The following is a 26,143-nucleotide window of genomic DNA, read 5'->3' as shown; positions in this document are numbered from 1 at the left end:
TGCCGTAAATAATACCAGCAATGATAATAATAATAATGATGATAATAATAATACTTTGAAATGACGAGACCAAGTTCAACGAGAAAAGGCACCTAGCTTCCTCAATAACCTATGCTATGCATTACAATAAGTTACATTAGCAACATTTTTCCCTTATGCTGCGCCCTCGCTAACTACAATGACAAGTCATCGTTGGATATTTGGTTGTGAATTGCCTAGGGACTTCTGTCCAGTCATACTGTAACGGCACTTTCATTTTACTACAGTAATACTGAGCCTGCTACAGGGTTCTTCATATAACTGACCTTCCGTCAACTTTCCTCTCTCCTACCAGGCCACCTCAGATAAACAGATCCAGTAATTTATTCCTATAGGCACGTCGCGGAAATGTACAACTCTAAGTTATAGCAGCTCAATACATCCGTTGTAAGGACGTGTCACATATCATTAAGATATGCCCTGCAACTTTACTCACTGAAAACTAAGTGTGTTTCGTAAACGATCTTGTGGTATTAATTTTAAGCCTCTGGCTCTTGCCTGAACTTGAGTTGCATCGAAGTACGCTCTTTTCCATAGGCATAGCTTCATCGCCTATAGGTACCGTATCACAGCATAATACAGAATAAAATATTCATCACTTCAGCACCTAGAGCTAGCATATAAGTTCCATAGGCTGTTCCAAATGATAACACACAAACAAGATAAAATATACGCATGCGCCGGCCGAAGTGGCCGTGCGGTTAAAGGCGCTGCAGTCTGGAACCGCAAGACCGCTACGGTCGCAGGTTCGAATCCTGCCTCGGGCATGGATATTTGTGATGTCCTTAGGTTAGTTAGGTTTAACTAGTTCTAAGTTCTAGGGGACTAATGACCTCAGCAGTTGAGTCCCATAGTGCTCAGAGCCATTTGAACCATATTCGCATGCACAGCCTCAGCACAGATTTAATTCATTCATAAAACAATTATTTTTCCGTATTCTTGAGCATCTAGCAGTAATCATATCAAAAATGTTCATCAACTCAACATCTAGAACGAATACAATATAAAACGATTCCACAACTAGTCAAGAAGAAACAAACTGAAGGCATAGTGACACGGCCATGTAAAATACAAAAAATACGTAACCGTCCTTAGTGGAAGATCCACTACTACAAAGGTCATTAAATCATTAAATAATACTAGACAAATCACGCAGGCAACCCCACTAAAAAGAAAGAAACATTATCAAATTGTCACCAGTTCTCGTGCTGGGAAACATTCATTCTACACTTCAAAATAAGAAATTCATGAACTTCACTGGATACCCTACAACAAATCACACATCAGTGAGTAAGAGATGATGGAAAAAGAAAGAACTGTCATGAACTAGTACACCACTTAAAACAATTTTTCCAGAGAAAAACACAAAAAAATCTCAATTATAAATATGTAACTTAAAGTATTTCACCTTTTATATCGGTTTTTCATACGCAACTACCTTAAAAATGGATGCCACCACATTACCAAAAGGCATGAATCATTATATCTGTGTCCCATATTACATTTATTCAATTGCCATATGTCTACCAATAATTTCTTATAGGCTCGCATTCATTTAGTTCTTTGGTGGTCACACATCAGCTACACACACACACACACACACGCACGCACACACACACACACACACACACACACAAGCATGGGTGCGCGCGCTCTCGCACGCGAACATGTGAACATTTATGCACACATTGTGGCCTCTCATACACTCTCAAAGAAACAACTGCAGGGGATATTCAACATAATGTGAACGGTGGTAGTAATGGGATGGTTGTGTTTAATCGGTTAACAACGCAGGTAAGGCACGCGTCGTGACCAGTGCAGCTTGTTGACGAGTAGTGCACACTTCATATGTGCATTCGGAGGCCGCAGTCGACGTACAATGAAAGGCCTAACAGAGTTCCAAAGAGGGCAGACTGAGGGGGCCCATTTGGCTGGAGCATCAGTAACCAAGGCAACCAAATTACTGAATATTTCAAGAGAAACTGTTTCAACAGTCATGACAGCCTACACAAAACATGGAAAGACATCATCTTCTAAACGTAATAGTGGGCGCAAACCAAAACTAAATGACAGAGATCCACGTACGCTAACACGAATTGTGTCAAAACAACACAAAATTGCAGCAGCTAAAGTGACTGCAGAGCTCAATAGCCATCTTTGAGACCCCGTATCTATCAACACTGTCCGCCGAGAACTCCATAAAGCGAATATTCATGGACGAACTGCCATACTGAAACCATTAGTGACGACAACCAAGGCAAGAAAGCGTAACACATGGCGTCAGAAGCTTAAATCCTGGACGGCTGATCAGTGGAAACACGTCATATGGTCCGACGAGTCAACGTTTAGTTATTTCCAACATCGGGCCAGGTTTAGATCTGGAGAACACCGAAAGAAGCCTACAACCCTGATTGCTTGATTCCAACGGTTAAGCATGGAGGTGGAATTGTGACCGTGTGGTTACCCATATCATGGTATTCTGCTCATCCCATCATTACTCTCAAAGGCCGTGTTACAGCCAACGATTATGTGAACATTTTAGGTGATCAGGTGACCACCATAATTCAAATGTTGTTCGCCAACAATGATGACATATTTCAGGGCGATGCACACATTCTCTCAGCCTGGACAGCACGGTCGTGGTATGAGGAGCATGCAACTGAACTTCAGCGTCTCTCCTGGCCAACACAGTTCCTGAACTTCAGCATTATCTAACCCCTTGTGGGCAATTTTTGGAGAGCAGATTTCCTCCTCCCTCGTCCCTACAGGAGTTAGAAGAGGTTCTGAACTAAGAATGGCATACCATTCCACTGGAGACTATACGGTCATTATATGACAGTATTCCAAGAAGAATCGCAGCTGTATTACGGGCAAATGTGGGTCTAACCTCTTATTAATAAACCATTCCCAAGTACGTCCAGGTGTTCACATTATTTTGGCTATAACCTGTATTAGTTGCCTTCCTAAATTGTATTGAAACATAGGTTGAGAATCTTAACGTAGTCGAAATAAAAAAGTGTGATTTGGGTTGCTTAATCATTACTCCACCAATAGTGGTGCCCTTAATTAAAAAAAAAATATCCAAAAACCTCACTATAAGAAGTGGCACTATTAACATCCGGTCTAACCGCCACTATGTGGAAAGCAGGCATGCGAAAATGCATGAATTGTTGTACAAGTGGAAGATATAGGTGTTTTGGATGAAGTTCTATGCCTGTTGCACTTGGTAGGTCAATCCAGGGACTGTTAACGCCGGTTGCGGATGATGTTGGAGTTGTCGTCGGATGATGTCCGTTGTGTGCTCGATTCGAGATAGATCTGCTGACGGAGCAAGCAAAGGAAACATGTCATCATTCTGTAGAGCGTGTTGGGTTGCACCAGTGGTATGTTTGCGAACGTTATCCTGCTGGAAATCACACCTGGAATGCTATTAAGGAATGGCAGCACAACGGATCCAATCTCCAACCTGACGTATAAATTTGCTTTCTTAGGAGAAGAAAAATTTCTTAGCCAAGTTCGCAATATAATACTGTATTGTGGAAGCCAGTTTCGGTAAACTATGTTACCATCATAGGATCTGCAATAACATTACAAAAGGTGCTGAAAACCGTTAAACAATTAATGCCAGATCAATCCATAGAGGAATCACTGACAACATACATTCGTAAAGATTATTATAAACATCTTGTGCCAGAGGCACATAAAATTTTTCCAAAAATCCCCAGCTGCACAACATTTGACATGAATGGTGTGTTGGTACTATATGCTGATGCACGTGGAGTTCGAGGTATAATTGCGTAATAGAACGATTTATTAATCGTAGCTTTCAAGTATTCTAGTATCAATTATTGAGTCCATGCTGGATCTATGGCGTATTCTATGAGTTACGCAGAGTTCCATCCGCACTGGATTCCGTAAGTGTATGTTGATGGATGAAGACAGATAGTTGGCTACATGAAAATATTCCTCGGCATCGATATGTATTAGTTCGTAATTAATATTCATGTCATGAAAAGAATGTGTTTTCGTAGGATTTTAATTCAGTATTATTTGGTTACAGACGTCCACGCGCTCAATCTAAGATGTAAGCTGTAAGAATTTTTGACCGTTTTCTGTTGGCACGCCACGTAGTAATTATGACCTTGATATAGGCAATCACATAGCCTAATCTTTCCGTGCTCTAAGCTTGGTGTATTGCACTATAATAGTATAATTTTAAGATTAGTTGTGCTAGTTCCAGACCTTGGGGGGAACACCGCTGTATTTTAATAATTTCCTATAAGTTATTTAGCAATTCAGTCTAACTTATTTGTGTAATGTTTAAAAAAATTTAATTTTCTTTGGTATTTATGCTGGCGCTTACTTAACCATGCTGTCATAAAAGTACTTGCAGTTTTGTGATGATGTATTGCATTTATCGTAAATGTGATGTATAGGATGTCTTAACTATGTTTTCTCAAGGAGAAATCATCAAGAAGTTTTTTTTAACATTTCAAAACTTTTACACCTGAAATCGTGGTTGGTTTTAAATTACCTATTTGACCTTTGGTGGTAGAGACTATGCTCTGAAGCGACGCCTGTCGTGCCATTCCTGTGGCGCCCTAGTAGGCATAACGTGTGATTATATGGATGCTATGTTGTGATGATGTGTGTACATAGTAATTTTAACTTTTACTTCTGACGTGCCACCACATCATTCATACCATATGTTGGTAAGATTTTGTGTGCCTCTGGCACAAGATGTTTATAATAACCTGTCGAAGGTATGTTGTCATTGATTCCTCTGTGGGTTAATCTGGCATTAATTGTTTAATCGTTTGTAGCACCTTTTGTAACGTCATTACAGACCTGACGGTGGTAACATAGTTTACCGAAACCGGTTATCCACAATACAGTATTTTATAGCAATCTGGGCTAAGAAGTTTTTCTTCTCCTAACAAGGGAACCTCCCCATCGCACCCCCCTCAGATTTAGTTATAAGTTGGCACAGGGATAGGCCATGAAAAACTGAACACAGAGCAATCGAGAAAACAGGAAGAAGTTGTATGGAACTATGAAAAAAATAAGCAAAATATACAAACTGAGTAGTTCGTGTGCAAGATAAGCCACATCAAGGGACGTGTACGCTGAGGAGCACCGTGGTGCCGTGGTTACCGTAAGCAACTACGGAACGGAAGGTCCCTGGTTCAATCCTCCCTCGAGTGAAAAGTTTTAATTTTTTATTTTCAGACAATTATCAAAGTTCATGCACTCAGACATGATCAACTTCGCTCTCCAAAATTCCAGGACATGTTCAGATTTGCTTGGACACATGCAGGATTTGACGGTCTACACACGGAAAAACTTGAAAACGTTAAAAACGTATGTTTTGACAGAGCACAGGGAAAACTGTGCGACTGTGAAACTGTTGCATTCATTTGTTGCCGTTTATGTGACAAACTCTTATGTTTTCATCACTTTTTTGGGAGTGATTATCACATCGACAAGAAAACCTAAATCGGGCAAGGTAGAAGGGTTCCTTTTTACCCATTCGCCAAGTGTGCAAGTTAGGTGGGTCGACAACATATTCCTGTCATGTGACGCACATGCCGTCACCAGTGTCGTATAGAATATTTCAGACGTATTTTCCTGTGGAGGAATCGGTTGACCTATGAATTTGCGATCAAATGTTTTCGGTTCCTATTGGAGAGGCACGTCCTTTCGTCTACTAATCGCACGGTTTTGCGGTGCGGTCGCAAAACACAGGCACTAAACTTATTACAGTGAACAGAGACGTCAATGAATGAACGGTCAGATCGTAACTTTGCGAAAATAAAGTAAGTAAAATTTTTACTCGAGGGAGGGACTCGAACCAAGGACCTCTCGTGTCGCAGTTACTCACTCTAACCACGGGACCACGGCGCGCTTCAGCTTACATAGTCCTTGTGTTGTATATCTTACACTTGGACTACTCAGTTTGTATATTTTGCTTATTTTTTCATAGTTCCACACAACTTCTTCCTGTTTTCTCGATTGATCTGTGTTCAGTTTTTCAAGGCCTATCCACTGTGTCAATTTATAACTAAATCTGATGGGGGTGCGATGGGGAGGTTCCCTTGTAAGAAAGTAAATACAGATCGCTCCTGCATACTCGTGTGTGTAAAGTAATGTGCAAATTAGCGATAAGAGTGCGTGGGATATCCATGAGAGTGTTCCTAATGTCATACGAAATCGCATCACAGACCATAATTCCATGTGTTTTGGAAACTTGTGGTACGATCTTATGGGACTGCTGCGCTCATCGGTCCCTAAGCCTGCACACTACTCAATCCGACTTAAACTAACTTAACACTAAGGACAACACACACACCCATGGCCGAGGGAGGACTCGAACCTCCGACGGAGGGAGCCGCGCGGACCGTGACAAGACGCTCCAGACCGCGCGGCTACCCCGCGCGGCCCAAGTGTAGGTCCAGTGGATCTTGCACACAAGCAGGTTGGACTCCTCATAACCAACAGATAGCACTGAGGCATAACCAGCTTTCATCAGCAAACACAATAGACGTGGTTCCTGCACGACAAAGAGCTCTCGCATGACATCACTAAAAGTCGCAAATGGCGGTGCTATGGTGTCAGTGGAATGCACACTACAGAACATTTGGTTCGTAGCTGTCCTTGACTTAACCAGTTTGTAACAGTTCGTTGTGTGACTTTATTGTCAACTGCTGCTCGAACTGCGGCTACAGATGCAGTACGACGCTCCAGAGCCATGATGGTGTTTCCTCTCGGAGGTGCCATGTGGCCGTCCGGAGCCCGGTCATTTTAGCACTGTGCATTCTCGTGACCAACGCTGCCAGCTATCATGTACAACGACCGCATTCATGCCAAGTCTTTCCGCAATATGGCAGAAGGAACATCGAGCTTCTCGTAGCTCTATTACACGATTTCGTTAACAACTGGTGACTTGTTGATAACAGTTTCTTTGTCGCTTTGAACGCATTCTTGACTAACATTAGCTCAGCAGACCCAAACTCAAAGGTAACTACCGCTCTCGACCGTTACTACGAGTATTCGATGCAAACATGATTTCCATTCTCATAGTCGTGCTACTATCATAATCCGTAAGTGACTGGCGCGAAATTTGAATAAACATTTTCCGAATGGAGAAACCTTTGTATATGTTGGGTAACTCTTTCTCGGGGGTGCAACAGTTTAATGAAGGCAGATCATCGTGTGACAACAAACTGAAATAACCATGGGCTCGCACAAGCTGGTCTGACGTCATGATCGAGAAAGTGGAGAGAATTGTTTTGGGGGATCGCCGAATGACTGTTGAACAGATCGCCTCCAGAGTTGGCATTTCTGTGGGTTCTGTGCACACAATCCTGCATGACGACCTGAAAATGCGAAAAGTGTCATCCAGGTGGGTGCCACGAATGCTGACGGACGACCACATGGCTGCCCGTGTGGCATGTTGCCAAGCAATGTTGACGCGCAATTATAGCATGAATGGGACTTTCTTTTCGTCGGTTGTGACAATGGATGAGACGTGGATGCCATTTTTCAATCCAGAAACAAAGCGCCAGTCAGCTCAATGGAAGCACACAGATTCACCACCACCAAAAAAATTTCGGGTAACCGCCAGTGCTGAAATAATGATGGTGTCCATGTTCTGGGACAGCGAGGGCGTAATCCTTACCTATTGCGTTCCAAAGGGCACTACGGTAACAGGTGCATCCTACGAAAATGTTTTGAAGAACAAATTCCTTCCTGCACTGCAACAAAAACGTCCGAGAAGGGCTGCGCGTGTGCTGTTTCACCAAGACAACGCACCCGCACATCGAGCTAACGTTACGCAACAGTTTCTTCGTGATAACAACTCTGAAGTGATTCCTCATGCTCCCTACTCACCTGACCTGGCTCCTAGTGACTTTTGGCTTTTCCCAACAATGAAAGACACTCTCCGTGGCCGCACATTCACCAGCCGTGCTGCTATTGCCTCAGCGATTTTCCAGTGGTCAAAACAGACTCCTAAAGAAGCCTTCGCCGCTCCCATGGAATCATGGCGTCAGCGTTGTGAAAAATGTGTACGTCTGCAGGGCGATTTCGTCGAGAAGTGACGCCAGTTTCATCGCTTTCGGGTGAGTAGTTAATTAGGAAAAAAATCGGAGGCCTTAGAACTTGAATGCACCTCGTACAAAGATACTTAAGTATCACATAAATACAAACACTAAATAAGTAACAGTGAATGAACATAAAAAATATGGTACGTCCTCTTTTCCTGAAACTGTGCCCAGCATAAATCTTCCAAATTTTGTACCTCTTTGTCCAGTAATTGTGTTCCACATTTTTACATTTGGTTCCATGTGACTCGAATCATGTGGCAGTACATGCAGGGAACCTCTCACATCAAACCCACAAACCCCAAAATATACAAGAATTCCAGTTCTCTTGATATCATCAAAGAAATTTAACTGAAGCTCTACCTCAGGACCATATGACAACGGAAACACACTCTTCATTTTTCAGAAACGACATAACATGCCTTGAAACATTACGCCTTGTTCTCACAGCACTTTAAAAGAGTCACTAACATTGAACAAAAGGAACCACAGCAGTTTTGCGCTTACTCTGACCCACTAAGATGATTACCTACCTTCTCATTAATTAATTATTCATTTTCATTATTGTCCCTAGTGAGTTCTATAACTGGCTCATCCAGTTACTCAACAATCACGTTACCATAAATCATGTTGTATATTCGTTGTAAATAAGCCTCATTGAGAGTCTACTCTAGTTTCTGGTTTAGCATGTGCTGTGTGGCCAATAGGTTCAACTATAGGCCTCTACTTAACAACTGTGACGTACTCTAGATAACAACTGACTGGTACTGTGACGTCTGTGCTCCGCTCAGCACCAATAGTGGTGCTACAGCAATAGCAAGTTCATATCCGCCCTTGTGACGGCCTTCTTCACCTCCTCACTACTTTCTCTACTTCCCCCTTCTGTATCGATCATTAGCATTTCTACGCTACATTGTTTTTTGTCAGCTCAATTTTTTGATTGATCCTTTGTTCTCCTTATGTCTGCGGAAGATTTAGTGCACACTTTTTATTTTACATTTTATAATCAGTCTTAATTTGCTCAGTATTAAAGCCCACCTTTCCTGTAACTCTTCAGTATTAACCCTTAGACCTTCTCTGACTCGAAATTTTCTATTATTCTTTGATAATTACACCACTAGCTATTAAAATTGCTAAACCAAGAAGAAATGCAGATGATAAACAAGTATTCATTGGACAAATATATTATACTAGAACTGACATGTGATTACATTTTCACGCAATGTGAGTGCATAGATCCTGAGAAATCAGTACCCAGAACAACCATCTCTGGCCGTTATGAGGGCCTTGATACGCCTGGGCATTGAGTCAAACAGAGTTTGGATGGCGTGTACAGGTGCAGCTGCCCATGCAGCTTCAACACGATACCACAGTTCATCAAGAGTAGTGACTGGCGTATTGAGACGAGCCAGTTGCTCGACCACCATTGACCAGACATTTTCAGTTGGTGAGAGATCTGGAGAATGTGCTGGCCAGGGCAGCAGTCGAACATTTTCTGTATCCAGAAAGGCTCCTACAACGACCTCCAACATGCGGTCGTGCATAATTCTGTTGAAATGTAGGGTTTCGCAGGGATCGAATGAAGGGTAGAGCCACGGGTCGTAACACATCAGAAATGTAACGTCCACTGTTCAAAGTGCCGTCAATGCGAACAAGAGGTGACCGAGACGTGTAACCAATGGCACTCCATACCATCTCGCCGGGTGATAAGCGAGTATGGCGGTGACGAATACACGCTTCCAATGTGCGTTCACCGCGATGTTGCCGAACACGGATGCGGATATCATGATGCTGTAAACAGAACCTGGATTCATCAGAAAAAATTACCTTTTGCCATTCGTGCACCCACGTTTGTCGTTGAGTACATCATCGCAGGCGCTCTTGTCTGTGATGCAGCGTCAAGGATAGCCGCAGCCATGGTCTCCGAACTGATAGTCCATGCTGCTGCAAACGTCGTCGAACTGTTCGTGCAGATGGTTGTTGTCTTGCAAACGTCCCCATCTGTTGACTCAGGGATCGAGACGTGGCTGCACGATCCGTTACAGCCATGCGGATAAGATGCCTGTTATCTCGAGTGCTAGTGATACGAGGCCGTTGGCATCCAGGACGGCGTTCCGTATTACCCTCCTGAACCCACCGATTCCATATTCTGCTAACAGTCATTGATCTCGACCAACGCGAACAGCAATGTTGCGATACGATGAACCACAATCGCGATAGGCCGACCTTTATCAGAGTCGGAAACGTGATGGTACGCATTTCTCCTCCTTGCACGAGGCATCACAACAGCGTTTCACAGGGCAACGCTGGTCAACTGCTGTTTGTGTATGAGAAATCGGTTGGCAACTTTCCTCATGTCAGAACGTTGTATTTGTCGCCACCGGCGCCAACCTTGTGTGAGTGCTCTGTAAAGCTAATCATTCGCATATCACAGCATTTTATTCCTGTCGGTTAAATTTTGCGTCTGTAGCACGTCATCTTCGTGGTGTAGCAATTTTAATGGCCAGTAGTGTAGTTTAGGCTTGTTCTCCCGTTTCATGAATATGTGTGTCCATTTGTTCACGTAATTCATTAGTATTAGCCATGATTTCAAGGCCATCCCCACCACAAATACAGTGCTTTTATGTAATACAGACATGATCTGACACAAAGTGACTACTTCTCCACACTGAAATGGAGTGTCGGGTGGCGAGGGCCTCCCTGCGGGTAGATCCGATGGGCTGGTGCCAGTCTTTTGAGATAGGACCGCTTCGGCGACTTGCAGGTCGATGAGGATGAAATGAGGATGATGATGACCACACAAACACCCAGTCCCAGGCGGTAGAAAATCTCAACCCAGCCGGTAATCGAACGCGGTGCCCCGGCATGGCAAGCCGACGCGCTGTCCACTCAGCTACGGTGGCGATCTTTTTCCCATAGTAAACTAATATACTACAATAACATTTAAGTAAACTAAATGTTAAAACATTCGGTTATACTCAGACGATGCACTACGAATACGAATTAAGGTTTGTTCATGTATCAATAAGCAAGCATTCTTTGTTAACTGCGGTCACCTTAAACGACAACGGGTTATCGCTAAATATTGTTTAAATAGTTGTTTATGCCTTCTTGACAGTCGTGGTGTCCACTAACAAATGTGATTTACCACTTTTAAATTAAATTTTTTACTGTATTGCAATCAGCATTTGAATAAAGTTACTGATAAAATAGTATACTGTTCATTAAATAAATACGGAAGTATGACAAAATATGGGGTATTGATGATGTGTTCATTTGCTGTGTAAAGGAAGAGAATACGACGTTCTGACAAGCATTTGCGTATTAAAAAAGATATAAAAGACGTAATTAATCAAGAAATAAAAAAATACAGATACGTAGCTTCCGCAGATGAGGGCTATAGTGCAATTCCGTCATCTGACATAGCATTTGTTGAAAGTGAATGAAGGATTTAAAAGCTGTTAATTCAGAGTTTCATTCTGAAAATGTTTATATCGCTGTGACATAATAACTTCTTTAGTGTTAAAGATATTGAAATATTGTTGTCATCGGAGGCACCTCATTTTTCTGGTATCGCCCATGTATCCAGATTTGCGTTAATACAAGATGTAAGTTATTGTCGAACCTCAAAGAGCTCTAACTTTGCCATCTTTCAGTTTTAATCAGAGCCCGCCATTGCTTCGAACATACCCAGCCCTATTATGCGATCCACGAGTCGTCCCAATTCCCCTTACCGGGATATTCTAACATCCGATCCTTTGCTGATGCCCGGAGCGGCCGCCTAGCTCGACTTGCCGTGACCGCAACGCACTCCCTGCTCTGGAGCCGCACGATTCGCCAATAAATTCACCTTCCATTGTTCCAGTTCTAGGTGGCCTGTTACCTCGCCTACATAAGCGTAACGTTACGAACGCTCTGCATTTTTTTAATGAATGTGGAAAGAATCAAGACAATCGCTTTTCCCTAAGAATGACACATTGAACCACACAGAAAAATGCTGTAAGTAGAGCTCAGACAGCTGAAAATTCAGAAATAATCCACTTCGTCACTGAATCCTCTGTATAGAGCCATAAAAGCAGAAACACAGAACATTGTTCAAGAACCAGCAGTATATCAAAGAACCTAGAACTATAACAGACAAGTCTCCAAAAAATGTCATAGTCCCCTCAGTACACACAGAACCTCACATCAGATCATGTCACAAAATTTTTCAGAGTTCAATATGCACTTTCCCTTAGTATATAAAATTATTAAGAAAATCAAAATTATATATTCTGATGTATTTAGTAGCATTAGGAAACTTGGAAATGATTCTACACTCAACTTTACGCAAACCACACACAAGATCTGCATTGCTGGGAGGAGACAGGTGGTGTTGAAAGTGGTTTACACAGGTCACTCCTACAATATCACTGTAGTTAAACTGTCTGTTCCAACAATACACATGACCCCTGAAATGAAGCTCTTCGAAGAATTTAGAATTCCCAATTGGTAAAAGAAAAGCTCGAAATTCCTGTAACTCACCTGCACAGACACAACTCCAACCAATAAGCAATGAAACTCTTAAGCCTAGATACCACTTGGTTAGATACATTTAATCTACAGTAATATTTCATACATTCAGAAAGATACAAAAAAATTCTGCATTTAGTACTGCAGTATAGTTTTCCACCAACACACGCTATTTCACTGCACACCAGCTAGAGCGGCCGCCATGAAATTCGATACGTGGCGGTCAGACCCGCTTCCTGCAGCCCACACCGTCTGACCGCTGTCAATCGCGGCTTCATAGCGTTGGTGCCACAGTGTTTACAGTGCAGTAGGTCAGCACCACATGTGGTTCCAATCTTCCGTGGAACGGTGCATTGAGGAGTGCTTGGTAGAGAGCGAAATGCAGAGTAAAGGCCTATGTGTAGTCCTGCTCCAGTCGGTGTGTGTAAATGGTGGAAAGACATTTGAAAACAACCTAACATTGTGTAATTGAGTGTACGAAGTTTTCTACTGATCTGGCTAACAGCGAAGAAACCAGGACAGAAATAAATTTTGCGCAGCTTCGTGAAAAACAGAGGCTTGTGCCATTTCGGAATCGACTGTACCCCATACTGATAGTGCAGTGAACCCTGGAGAATCTGTAGCTGTAAACATGTGGTTTGGTTCTCCAAAAAGGTATATAAATGAAAACGAAAATATACGGAATATGACGATTGTAGGAAAAATTTAGTTGTACTTACTTACTACAAAAGACGAGATTATCCGACGTTTATAAAAACAGAGAGATCTCGGCTGCCTCTAACTTGGAAGCCTATTCTTTGTCTCCTTTCTGATTTTTTTTAAATAGAGGAAGTTAAATGGTGATCGAAAATTTTCAATGGAATGCAAAAACACTGCAGCAGCAAGAACGAAGTTTTGTGAACTTTGCAATTATTGCCTGCTCAGGACAGTAGTCTTGTATTATATTTTGATAAGACATGGGTTCCACTAAACAAACTCAGAAATGTATTTAGCTCGACTTGAACGCAAGTAGTGGCCTGAGAGTACCTACATTTATTTTTGTGTATCCTATATCCGTGATCCGGGTAATGGCTGCGGTGACGGAGGGTCAGTAGGAGCTGCAAGCAAAAATCTTCGGGAGGTGCGGAATACTCTCGGTCGTATTAAGGCGAGCCGTCGGAACTAACATCCTGGCGGCGGCATACAGGTATTCGCACGCTGCCGCCCGCAGAGTTCTCTCGTAAATGAAACACGTTCATAGGTGACACGTTACAATAATGTTGACTCATTTGTTACCAAAATTAATTTTAGAGTTTTATGAACAACTTCCTTGATGAAAGTTTCTACGAGGTCCAACAGAAAGCAAATTCGTCGGCGAGGACATTTTTCGTTACACATGGGGAAAAGTTTCACACCATTACGTTATTTCACTTTTATCAGAAAATATTTTTATGTTTTCGCGCTAAAATATGTGTCACTAGAACCTACAAACTTCGAAAATATTCGTTAATATTCTCAGTCCACGCGTTAGTGTGTGGGGCGGCGGGTGGAAAAGCTTTTTTATTTGTTGCCGTTCTCAGCACAGGTGATGTAACTACAATGTTGGCAACCAGAAAGTGATTAGCAAAAACGTGATGCCTGTAATTAAAGTTCACTGTGCCCACTCTGATGGAGAATAAAAGTTATTGATTATTGAAGTTCATTACTCTGAGGATTTAGGATGACGTCTGGGATTCATAAAAAATGCAGTTTACTATAACAATTTTCACTGTATTCTGAAAACGATAAAGCGTAAAATTCCAGACAAATGATCACCCATATCAGCTATTGTACTATCAGAGCTAATCAGAGTCTATTGCGCGGATCCTATTACCCTTAGATAACAAAACTGTTCAATAATCGTTATCGATTTAATTCAAAGTGAATGCTCGCCAAAATTTGATGTTAATACTCATCAAATGCCACGCTGGTAATGGTAGAAAGCCTGTCCTGCGGCGACACCTGAAAATACGACATACGCAAACTGAGAAAAAAATCACTGGATTCGATCCGTTATTAACTCTTTACCCCAATGCGAACTCATTGTTACGTGCATATCGAGTTACATAATACGGCATCCAAGGCTGTTCCTTGCAACTGCACAAACGCGACAAGGCTTCCGACACGGAGTGCGCTCAAATACGAATCTAGAAGAGAACTGGGACCTTACTCTAGCGGGCACCCTCTTATTTATACAGCCGCGGTGGGGACCGCCGAAGGCGCAGCCGACCACATTTGCCTTACTGACTAGCCGCTGGGGTAGCAAAACACGACTTCAATTTACTAAATAAATAATTGCTTCATTCGCTGAAGGCCAGTGAAGCTCTCGATTTAATTGTGCACTCAGCAACAGGTAAGCATCTAAAATAAAATTCTAATGTGGCTAGGTTAAATACTTTTGGCGAGAGAATTATTTTAGTTGTACTGCACCTGCACACAGTGGATGAGCTCTGAACTTGCCCTTTGGGGAGACGCTAAAGCTATAGTTTTATAGCTACTTTTTTGAAGCTTCTCACATCTTTGTTATTATAGCGTATCTCCATTCTATCTAAATCTAAACATGCTAGCTTTATCTAATCATTTACTTAATCTATCTTCCTTCCGAACTTTTAGGACACAAAAACAGAAAGTCATGTATTTCAACCAAAATATTACTTTGTGAGATACAGCATGCTGTTTCCATTAAATTGCAATGAATCCAAATATAAATTTTAAAGTGTCTAGCTCCTTCCCGCTGCGCATTGACTTTTACGTAAATCGTCCAAATTTCGAAAACTGTTAAAGTTACTAAACTGAAACTTAACACATTATCAGTTTAGCATCATTCCTGACGTGCATTCAACTTTCAGATTATTTACATTATTTTTAAGGTATTGCGCAACATTTGTGACCTCTTAGCCAGTTACAGCGGACTAGGCTGGCACACAATGGAAAGCATGTGAATTCTATATGGCGTTAGTAGGCTGCTTCCCTACAAATGGTTCTGTTTTATCAGCAGCCCGTAGCAATAAATTATTTTCCTTCAGCATTTCTTGTAACATCAGTTCATAGTTTTTTCGAAGCAACTGGCAATAATTTTCCTTTGGAAAGTACTCTATTATAGTCTAGACTAAAAGCAGAGATGTCTAATATTTTTTCGAAACTTTTACTAACATCTGCAATCATCACTGACAATTCTTCGTAAAACAGTGAGATGAAATTGAGTTGCACATTTTCGTGACGGCCACTATGGCATTCATTCCACATAACCAGATACTATTTAAAATCAGTAACATCGCCCAGAAAGAATCTCCCGTATAGAATCAGCATTTCTCCTCTCACGTTCACACATCATTATACTGGCAAATCCCAGCGACTCCTTTATTCACTGCTGCAAGGTATTATTCTCCTACTAAACTTTATAGGTGTTTTAAGTCTTACAAACAAAATAAGAACTCCAACGAGAAACGCAGAACCCCCAACTCACATCTGGCCATTTAGTACAACTAAACCATTCTTTATAGCAAAAACACATGAAAATTTTTTAGTCTTAGCTGAAAACAAAAAGAAGCAAGAAAATATTTAGAATACTCACAACACCACTGCAATATTGATATCTGAAAATCTGGTTTCATGAAATCAACATGCCAACGTACAAGCACTCGAAAAGAGTGTAAGTAAAATAGACACGTTTTGATGACATCAGAAGCTGTGCAGAGACGAGCTAAAATTCTTACAGGATAACGCTTTCAAAGTATATTAACTATCGTTAATGCTGACCTACTCAAAAATGAAATTCAAGCATCAGTAATAGTAACTGTAGGAAAATCTCCAATAACCAACTTACATATTGCATGTTTCAAATTTATAGTAAAAGTATCCCAAATTCACACCGTGTTGCTCAGAAATATATAACCCAAACATCTTTTGGAAGTCTGATAATAAGGCATATCGCACTTCCAACTGAAATCATTACATGTTTTCAGATCCTTGTTTGCATGTAACACAGGCTCGTCCAAACTGTGCCCCTGGGGCGCTAGCGCCCGCGATCGCCCGCAGCCAGCGCCCCGGGCGAATTCGCGTGTTGTCGGAGTGTCCGAGACGTGTCTTTTAGCTGGCTGTGCGGACCGTTGTAAGCGCGCTTCGTACGGAAGACAGACCGCCGCGCCAGCAGCGGACAAATGCGACACAAAGCCGTTAGTCAACAGACATAAGGCTACAGTAAACGAGATGGGTGGTCAACAGCAGCAGACAAAAAGAAAGAGGAGCGGCGCGTCCGCACTATTTAAACCCGAGTGGAAAATTAATTTCCTCTGTACTGCTGTCGAAAATCATGCCAAATGTTTAGTGTGGTGTCACCGCCAGACACCACACTTGCTAGGTGGTAGCCTCTAAATCGGCCGCGGTCCGTTAGTATACGTTCGACCCGCGTGTCGCCACTATCAGTGATTGCAGACCGAGCGCCGCTACACGGCAGGTCTAGTCTAGAGAGACTTCCTAGCGCTCGCCCCAGTTGTACAGCCGACTTTACTAGCGATGGTTCACTGTCTACATACGCTCTTATTTGCCAAGGCGACAGTTTAGTATAGCCTTCAGCTACGTCATTTGCTACGACCTAGCAAGGCGCCATATTCTTCATGAATGTATTCTGAACTGATAATATTGTGAATCATGTACCGTCAAGAGCGACGTTCATCGTTAATGGATTTAAGTTAAGTATCCAACTAGCTACGTCCGCTTTCTGAATTTTAATTCCTTGTCATGTTCCAGACCTCAAGTCAGTATAGTTCTTCCCTCGTCACGCCAGCCTGCGTGAGCTAAAACGCGTGCATTTCGGCCTTCTCTAGTAACACGGTGTTGGCTCTTCTGCCAACCCAACATCTAGTATCTCATCGGAACCTCCTGTATTTAAAAAAGTATTCGACTGAACGTCACTGTAATACCTGTCACAAAGATCAGTTCGAAAATTTGTCGCAAGAGGAACGCCAGTCAAAGCTTGAAGGACTGAAAGAAAATTTCAGCCAGCAAGTGTTTCCTATCTTATGAGTCTTTATTGTTTATAAAGATTATAAATAAAACTATATTTTACAATCTCATACGTCCCTTAGCAATGTGCCAGTTATAGAATATGAGATTATCAGCAACAAGGAACATTTCTTTTCGGTTAATTTTTATATTTGGGTTGCATTCAAATGGTTCAAATGGCTCTGAGCACTATGGGACTCAACATCTCAGGTCATAAGTCCCCTAGAACTTAGAACTACTTAAACCTAACTAACCTAAGGACACCACACACACCCATGCCCGAGGCAGGATTCGAACCTGCGACCGTAGCAGTCCCGCGGTTCCGGACTGCAGCGCCAGAACCGCTAGACCACCGCGGCCGGCTTTGGGTTGCATTAAATCGCGTCGCACAGACATAAGGAAAAGTTTCAGCTACGTTTTTTTTGCCACGTTCTGAAAAGCCGTCACAAACGTTCTCTCGGGCAGCAAAGTGTCATTAATAGACATTCTTGGTTTCTGTTTATTTGTGTTTTTATGGATGGGAACACATATGTTGTAGTTTGATCTACGTTTTCAATTGATTAAAACGCAAATATTCCAATACGGCGTCCAGAAGAAGTACTTTGTGGTCCTAAGTGGGTGGTGAAGTTGGCTTTTATGAGTGACCTTACTGGTCATTTAAATACTATGAACATTTCACTCCAAGGCGAAAATCACTGTGTTGTTAATTTAGTTGCCGGCCGGAGTGGCCGAGCGGTTCTAGGCGCTACAGTCTGGAACCGAGCGACCGCTACGGTCGCAGGTTCGAATCCTGCCTCGGGCATGGATGGGTTTGATGTCCTTAGGTTAGTTAGGTTTAAGTAATTCTAAGTTCTAGGCGACTGATGACCTCAGAAGTTAAGTCGCATAGTGCTCAGAGCCATTTGAACCATTTGTTAATTTAGTTCAGACGACTTAGCATTTCAAAAAAACTTATTTGGTGGGAAAACCAATTGCGGCAGAAGAATTGTGGACACTCCCTTGCACTAGACAGCGTTAAACAAGTTGTGGATTTTTTAGATTATGTTAAAATGATTTGCAAATTACAAGAACAGTTTGAAAACAGATTTTAGGAGATAAGTGTGCTTCAACCGGCCTTAGATATATTTGTTCGCCCGTTTTACCTCCGGGCAGAGGACGTCTCACAAGTGCTTCAACTACAGCAGATTGACTGCAGTGCGATATCCACCTGAAGGACCGCTTTCTTATGTGTAAAATTTTGGACGACTTTTACAGCTGTCTTCCGCGAGAGAAGCACGCGGCCAAAGTTCTCTCAATGTTTGGTTTCACGTTTATTTGTGAGCGCTTCTTCTCTCTTTTAAAGCTTGCTAAAACTAAGAACCGTTCATTACTTGGCGATAAAAATTTGACTAACTCTTTGAGGTCAGCAGTCTCACGGAATATTGACCCAACCTAGACAAAATCGTTTCCACGAAAAAGAAAAACGTATAAAATGTTAATTGTCTTCAACAATGTTGACTGTAAGCATTAAAGAGCTTTATAACCTTTATTCTATTTTTAATAAGATTTCAAACTTGGTCAGTTAATATTATTACGTACAAAACAGCAAACTAAGGATCTGATTTCTAAACTCTGAAAAGGGATAAAAAAAGCTGTAGTACGAAGTAAAAGAAATAGTAGTTGCTTGTAACTGCTAACCGTAAGAATGAGACTCTATATACCTTAAGTAAAATTATTTCTAAAATAGAATATTTATGACTCTGGTTCATTTAAGAAACTGGTATATTTTTCAGACGAGGCCTACTGTACATATGACGAGTGTGCATGTGCAGTACTAATAGAATCAACCTGTGGGTCAGAAAACTACTAAGTTGTTCATCGATTCTTGTTTTAGATGTTGTTTACTAAAGCTTGTGCAGTAATTCTGCCACACGAACACTAGATGCTACCTAAAGAGTAAATAGTTAGCTTGTTTTACCGCTCATCGGCCTCTTTTACAGAGGTGCGCATCCTCTGCTATTTTGTTTACGTTGGATCTGATCGCGGGACAGTCCAGCGCAAAGCAGTGTTGTGCGGTCTCACTCGCTCCGCAGCTCTCTCTCTCTCTCGCTTCTATGCCGACACATGGGGCCCTCAACTACACCGTCTTGCGCCCGGATTGGATGAGCGTAATTTAACAGCTCACATATTACCTATGAAGAAATGCATCAGAAATCCTAAATTAGGTGGCAGCTTAACAGACAAAGTAACTGCGCTTGCAGCCAGCAAAACACCAATAGAATACACAGATTATGTTGCACTATACAATCTGCAGATGCATTTCGATCAGATAACATGATGGTAAAAGAAATAATCACTGATCCTGAAATACCTCGATAGAGTACTCTAATAAAAAAATCCAGCATAGGCATGAGTATTCAGATACAGAGATATGAAACAGGCAGAATACGGCGCTGCGGTTGGCAACGCCTATATAAAACAACACGTATCTGGCGCATTTGTCACATAGGTTACTGCTGTTACAATGGCAGGTTATCAAGTTTAAGTGAGGTTTAAGTGAGGTTGAACGTGATGTGACGGTCGGCACACGAGCGATAGGACATAGCATCTCCAAGGTAGCAATGAAGTGTGCATTTTCCCATACGACCATGTCACGAATGTACTGGGAATACCAGCAATGCGGTAAAACATCATATCTCCGACACCGCTGCGGCCGGAAAAAGATCCTGTAAGAATGGGACCAACGATGACTGGAGAGAATCGTTCAATGTGACGGATGTGCAACCTTTCCGTAGATTGCTGCAAATTGCAATAGTGTGCCATCATAAGTATGCGAACCATTCAACGAAACGCCACTGGTATACGCTTTCGGAGCCTAAGGCCCAGTCGTGTACCCTTTATGACTACACGATACAAAGCTTTACACCTCGCCTGAGGCAGTGAACACCGACACTGGACTGTTGATGACTGGAAACATGTTTCGTTTCGAACCATATCGAGCGGATGGACGCGTAAGTGTACGGAGACAACCTCATGAATCCACGGACCCCGCACGTTAGCAGGGGACTTTTCAAGCTGGTGGAGGCTCTGTAATGGTGTGGGGCATGTGCAGTTTGAGTGATACGAAACCCCTGATACGTGTAGACACGACTTTGACAGGTGACACGTACATAAGCAACTTGTCTTATCACCTGCATCCATTTATGTCCATTGTTCATTCCGACGGACTTCGGTAATTCCAGCAGAACAATGCGAAACCCCACACAATTGCTACAGAGTGGCTCCAGGAACACTTTTCTGAGCTTAAACACTTCCGCTGGCCACCAGACTCCCGTGGCATGAACATTATTCAGAATGTCTGGGATGCCTTGTAACGTGCTGTGTAGAAGAGATCTCCACCCCCTCGTACTCTAACCGATTTATGGACAGCCCTGCAGGATTAATGGTGTCAATTCCCTCCAGCACCACTTCAGACATTAGTCGAGTCCATGCCACGTCGTGTTGCGGCTCTTCTGAGGGCCCAAGAGTGTCCTAGAAGATATTAGGCTCTTCAGTGAATATATAAATGTGTATTAAAATGTTCTGCGAACGTAAAGAAATATAGACTGCAGTTAGCTGTATACTGTGTTCATCAGAAAATTTACTAGCAGTATATTGAGATGTAATATTCCACTGGAGAGGATAAATAATAAATTACTACAATTACAGTCAGTTACCTGACAAAAGCTTTTAAAGAATAGATACTGGCAGGTGGTCGCCAGATGTGAGTGTCCAGCACTTCAGTGAATTACGATTAATTGTAAGTACGTATCCTGAAACATGCACTGAATAAAATGCTCTCACCTCGACCAAGTTTGAACCTATGAATTGATATGATAATGCTACCTGGCTACTTCTTAAGCAATAGAATAAGATAGGAACAAGAATAACTTACTTAGTGCAGCGTAATAACGGACCTAAATTGACACTTTACTTAGCTATGTGGCCGAACCCGTTGTGGTTCAAATGGCTCTGAGCACTATGGGACTTAACATCTGAGGTCGTCAGTCCCCTAGAACTTAGAATTACTTAAACCTAACTAAGCTAAGGACATCAAACACATCCGTTCCCGAGGCAGGATTCGAACCCGCGACCGTAGCAGTCGCGCGGTTCCGGACTGAAGCTCCTAGAACCGCTCGGCCACCGCGGGCGAACCCGATGTGATAAGTCTATGGCCTGGAATTAATACCGTGTATGTAATCCATCTTGTAGCCAAATTGTTACGTGCAGTGTGGATGCTGGGCCTAGTCAGTTTCTCTAGCTTTTCTATTCAGAAACCAGTAATTGAAATACACAAAGAAACTGCGTTATATGTGAAGTGACGAACTGCCTGCTTTCTCTGCAACTCGAACTGGTCTGTAAAAGCATGCAATGAAATAGATGAAACCTATTGTGAACTGCAACTTCAAGAAACTTATAGCTTGATGTTAATAATGGTTAAGAAAAACAGTTATCTTTGTTGAAAGGTTACAGCATTACGCAGGATAGCCTGATGCAAATTACAGAGTACACATTAAGCAGAGAAGATATTAGAATTTTAAGGGACTTGCATGGAATCAATAATAAACCTCAGTTTTTGATTAAGGAAATATGATTTTATTTAAAACCCTTAATTGTGGACACCATGACACAAACACCCACACTTATAGCATCACATATAAGAAGTCACTATCTGTGGAATTTTCAATTAAAAAGAATACCACATGCATAAGAAATGAATGAAGCACCGAAACCGTCGTCTCACCATACGAGAGGCATTCAAATGAAAACAGGATACCCAACACAACGGGGCCAGGGAATGGTTCCATTTAAAAGTAACATACGTGCGAAGAAATTTATCGCCCTGGGAGATGAGACGATCGCTTCTTGCTTCATAGAACGCATCCGGTCGCTGACGGCGCCACAACCATACCCCCTCTTGCTGAAACCGACGTCTACGTATGTCTTTCTTCTGCTCGCCAAAGACCTGAAAATCGCACTATAAAAGATCCAGGTTGTACGGAAGATGTTGAAGTACATCCCGACTGAATTTCTGAAGTATGGTCTTCGTCCGATTGACAATGTGTGGGCGGACGTTATTATTCAACAGGAGGATTCCATCCGACAGCATCTCTGGGCGATTTGACTTATTTCTGCACATTGTTTGTGGTTTCACGATCGAGGAACTCGACGAGCAGAGGGGTCCTTGCAGTCGGAGGAGGTCATCATGACCTTACCAGAACTTTAGTGAACAGCTTTGGATTTGTTTGGTGGGGGGACATGTTTCATGTTCCCACTGTTGGCTTTGCCGTTTGCGCTCGGGCAGTTGGAATGACGTCGGACGGAACCATCCTGTTGCCAGTTGTACAAAAGCTACACTTGAGTGATTTGGTTGGGAAACGTGTAACATCCTCCACACAGGCTGCATCTTTCACCGCGTGATATTCACATCTTTTCCGACCTGAAGAAAGACATGCGGGGGCTTCGATTTCAGTCGGGCGACGAAGTGGAAGAGTGGACGGGTCAAGACAGCTTCAGACCGCATTGTATTAAACAGAAAGTGACCTCATCTTCCCCCAGTGGTATAAATGTCGTAAAGGATCATTACCTTTGAATGGAACCATCCCATGATCCCGTGTTGATGAGTGTTTAGTTTTCTTTTGACTTTCCCTTACAGATAAGTGTTTGCTAATATTTTGAAAATTCTGGAAATACCACAGCAAGCCTTGCAATTTGAACCCGAAAACAGGCAAGCATTTGCAGCTAGAAATCTGCGAATGGACAACAGAAGCGTACTTAATCTTACTCAACTACAACAGCGGCTCAGTACACCAACCCATGTCGACCATCAGACCATCTAGAATTCTCTTCGTGCGTTCGAACCAAATGTATCCCACTAATGCATGTCGCGCACTTGCTCTCGATTGTCCTGCTGTAGCTCGCCTTACACTTGAAGACTCTCTCTTGTCAACACATTAACAATAGGTGTCCTTGCAAAGAAATGTATGAAAATGAAATATTTCTTAAATCAGTTACATAATATCTCAGAATTTAAGAGTGTGTATTTGCAGAACGTGTATTCGCAAGTTCTCAACTCAACTTAAAGGCGTACGAACATAATATATTAAAGTATCACGGTTTTACAAATCCTGAACTAAATCTCTAAAATACGAGTAAATGTCTCTTTGAACTGACTTTAAACTTGTAAAGAAATGTTAAAGTTTATAAAACGTGTTGGAAACAGTCAGGAAAAGCAGTTGAAGTACTACAAGCTCCTATCATTTATGAGTCTGAAATTCGGAAAACACCAACTGCGCCAGCCCCATCCTCTAAGATCGATTAAAAACTGCAGGGTGCGAGGGCACTGCCGCACACGCTTATTTAATCTTGCCCCCACGCCAAACTGCAACGTAAACGCCTTATTTAATCACTATAAATTTCGCTGATATACAATGCTGGTTTCCAAATGTCGAATTTCAATAACCTCATCCTTAGTTAGAAAGTAACCTTTAAAATGGTTTAATAATCGTATAGTTGTGAAGTCTGACCGTAAAATATTCATAGCTGAGTAATTGAGAAATGTTGACTGAAAAATCTTAAGCTTATTTGAGATGGAAGTATGGGAAATAGATGTTACCCAATGTGAAATCCAGAACAACCGCTCGATCAAACAGTAAGACCAGGAGAGAGAAATCTGTTCACAATAAAATTTACTTAGGCTGTCTGACTCTGTGACAAAATGACTGCGTGTTAAATGTTGGCTCTGAATATTACGAATCTTTGCTAGTTTAAAAAACAATTGCTGTATAAGAACTATTATCGTAATATCACGACAAATGATCACTGAATAAAACGTATCTGACCTTATCTGATAAATCTGCCTGAAATCAGAGTATAGCACATTCGTAAAATATTTCACTCGCATTATACCTCTAAACTCACACTGACATTATAATCGTAAACGCACTCAGACAATCACTGTTCCTGACTCTGAATATGAACTCCAATAATAATGAAATTTATGGCTTACCCGTACGCAATGGATCGCTTGTCTGCTCTGCAACCTTGTTTCTTTTTTTTATAAACATATGGATTTGACTGTCAAAATTAACTTTCACTCATGTACTCGAGACGTGCAATCCGAAACGGGATTTCATCAGTACTCAAAAATGTTATTCAGCACACAACTTGAGATGGGCAATGTGCTTGTGTGCAGTCAAATACTACCATGAATGCAAATCAAAAATCGCCTACTAATCTCACCGACAAAGAAATAATTGAATCGTCACAAACTTTTAATTCAGCTTCATTAAGTTGTGGCAACAATACAATCTTCCCATTCATGAACTAATTCGAAAAATGCATCTTTAGCATATATCTGTGCTGTGAAAGACAGAACAATATAACTTAATTACGAAAGTCTTACAGAAAGTTTAAACTATAAGCACTGCCATAACGATTAGCATGCTAAGTAATTACAAATGTAACAAACCTTATTACCTTTACTGCGATCTTTCCTCATTCATACAATATTATAATGCTTCTGCTTAATATCTCTCTTTAAATATATTATTACAAACATTGCTTCAGATAACACATCCTCCAGTCCAGGGCAGACCAACTTCCGCCCTACATCTACATCTACATGATTACTCTGCAATTCACATTTAAGTGCTTGGCAGAGGGTTCATCGAACCACAATCATACTATCTCCCTACCATTCCACTCCCGAACAGCGCGCGGGAAAAACGAACACCTAAACCTTTCTGTTCGAGCTCTGATTTCTCTTATTTTATTTTGATGATCATTCCTACCTATGTAGGTTGGGCTCAACAAAATATGTTCGCATTCGGAAGAGAAAGTTGGTGACTGAAATTTCGTAAATAGATCTCGCCGCGACGAGAAGCGTCTTTGCTTTAATGACTTCCATCCCAACTCGCGTATCATATCTGCCACACTCTCTCCCCTATTACGTGATAATACAAAACGAGCTGCCCTTTTTTGCACCCTTTCGATGTCCTCAGTCAATCCCACCGGGTAAGGATCCCACACCGCGCAGCAATATTCTAACAGAGGACGAACGAGTGTAGTGTAAGCAGTCTCTTTAGTGGACTTGTTGCATCTTCTAAGTTTCCTGCCAATGAAACGCAACCTTTGGCTCGCCTTCCCCACAATATTATCTATGTGGTCTTTCCAACTGAAGTTGTTCGTAATTTTTACACCCAGGTACTTAGTTGAATTGACAGCCTTGAGAATTGTACTATTTATCGAGTAATCGAATTTCAACGGATTTCTTTTTGAACTCATGTGGATCACCTCACACTTTTCGTTATTTAGCGTCAACTGGCACCTGCCACACCATACAGCAATCTTTTCTAAATCATTTGCAACTGATACTGGTCTTCGGATGACCTTACTAGACGGTAAATTACAGCATCATCTGCGAACAACCTAAGAGAACTGCTCAGATT

At 41.8% G+C, this 26,143-nt stretch overlaps 1 protein-coding gene across 2 annotated transcripts in view; it reads left to right on the top strand.

Moving 5' to 3' along the window:
• LOC126259837 (alpha-tocopherol transfer protein-like) overlaps positions 1–26,143 on the top strand; it is a 126,648-nt gene that overhangs the window by 93,661 nt on the left and 6,844 nt on the right. The gene's annotated exons all lie outside the window — the stretch shown is intronic.

Source organism: Schistocerca nitens, chromosome 5 (assembly GCF_023898315.1).
Source record: "Schistocerca nitens isolate TAMUIC-IGC-003100 chromosome 5, iqSchNite1.1, whole genome shotgun sequence".
NCBI lineage: Eukaryota > Metazoa > Arthropoda > Insecta > Orthoptera > Acrididae > Schistocerca > Schistocerca nitens.
The sequence above is the reverse complement of the archived record's forward strand: the minus strand, read 5'-3'. Positions and strand labels throughout refer to the sequence as shown.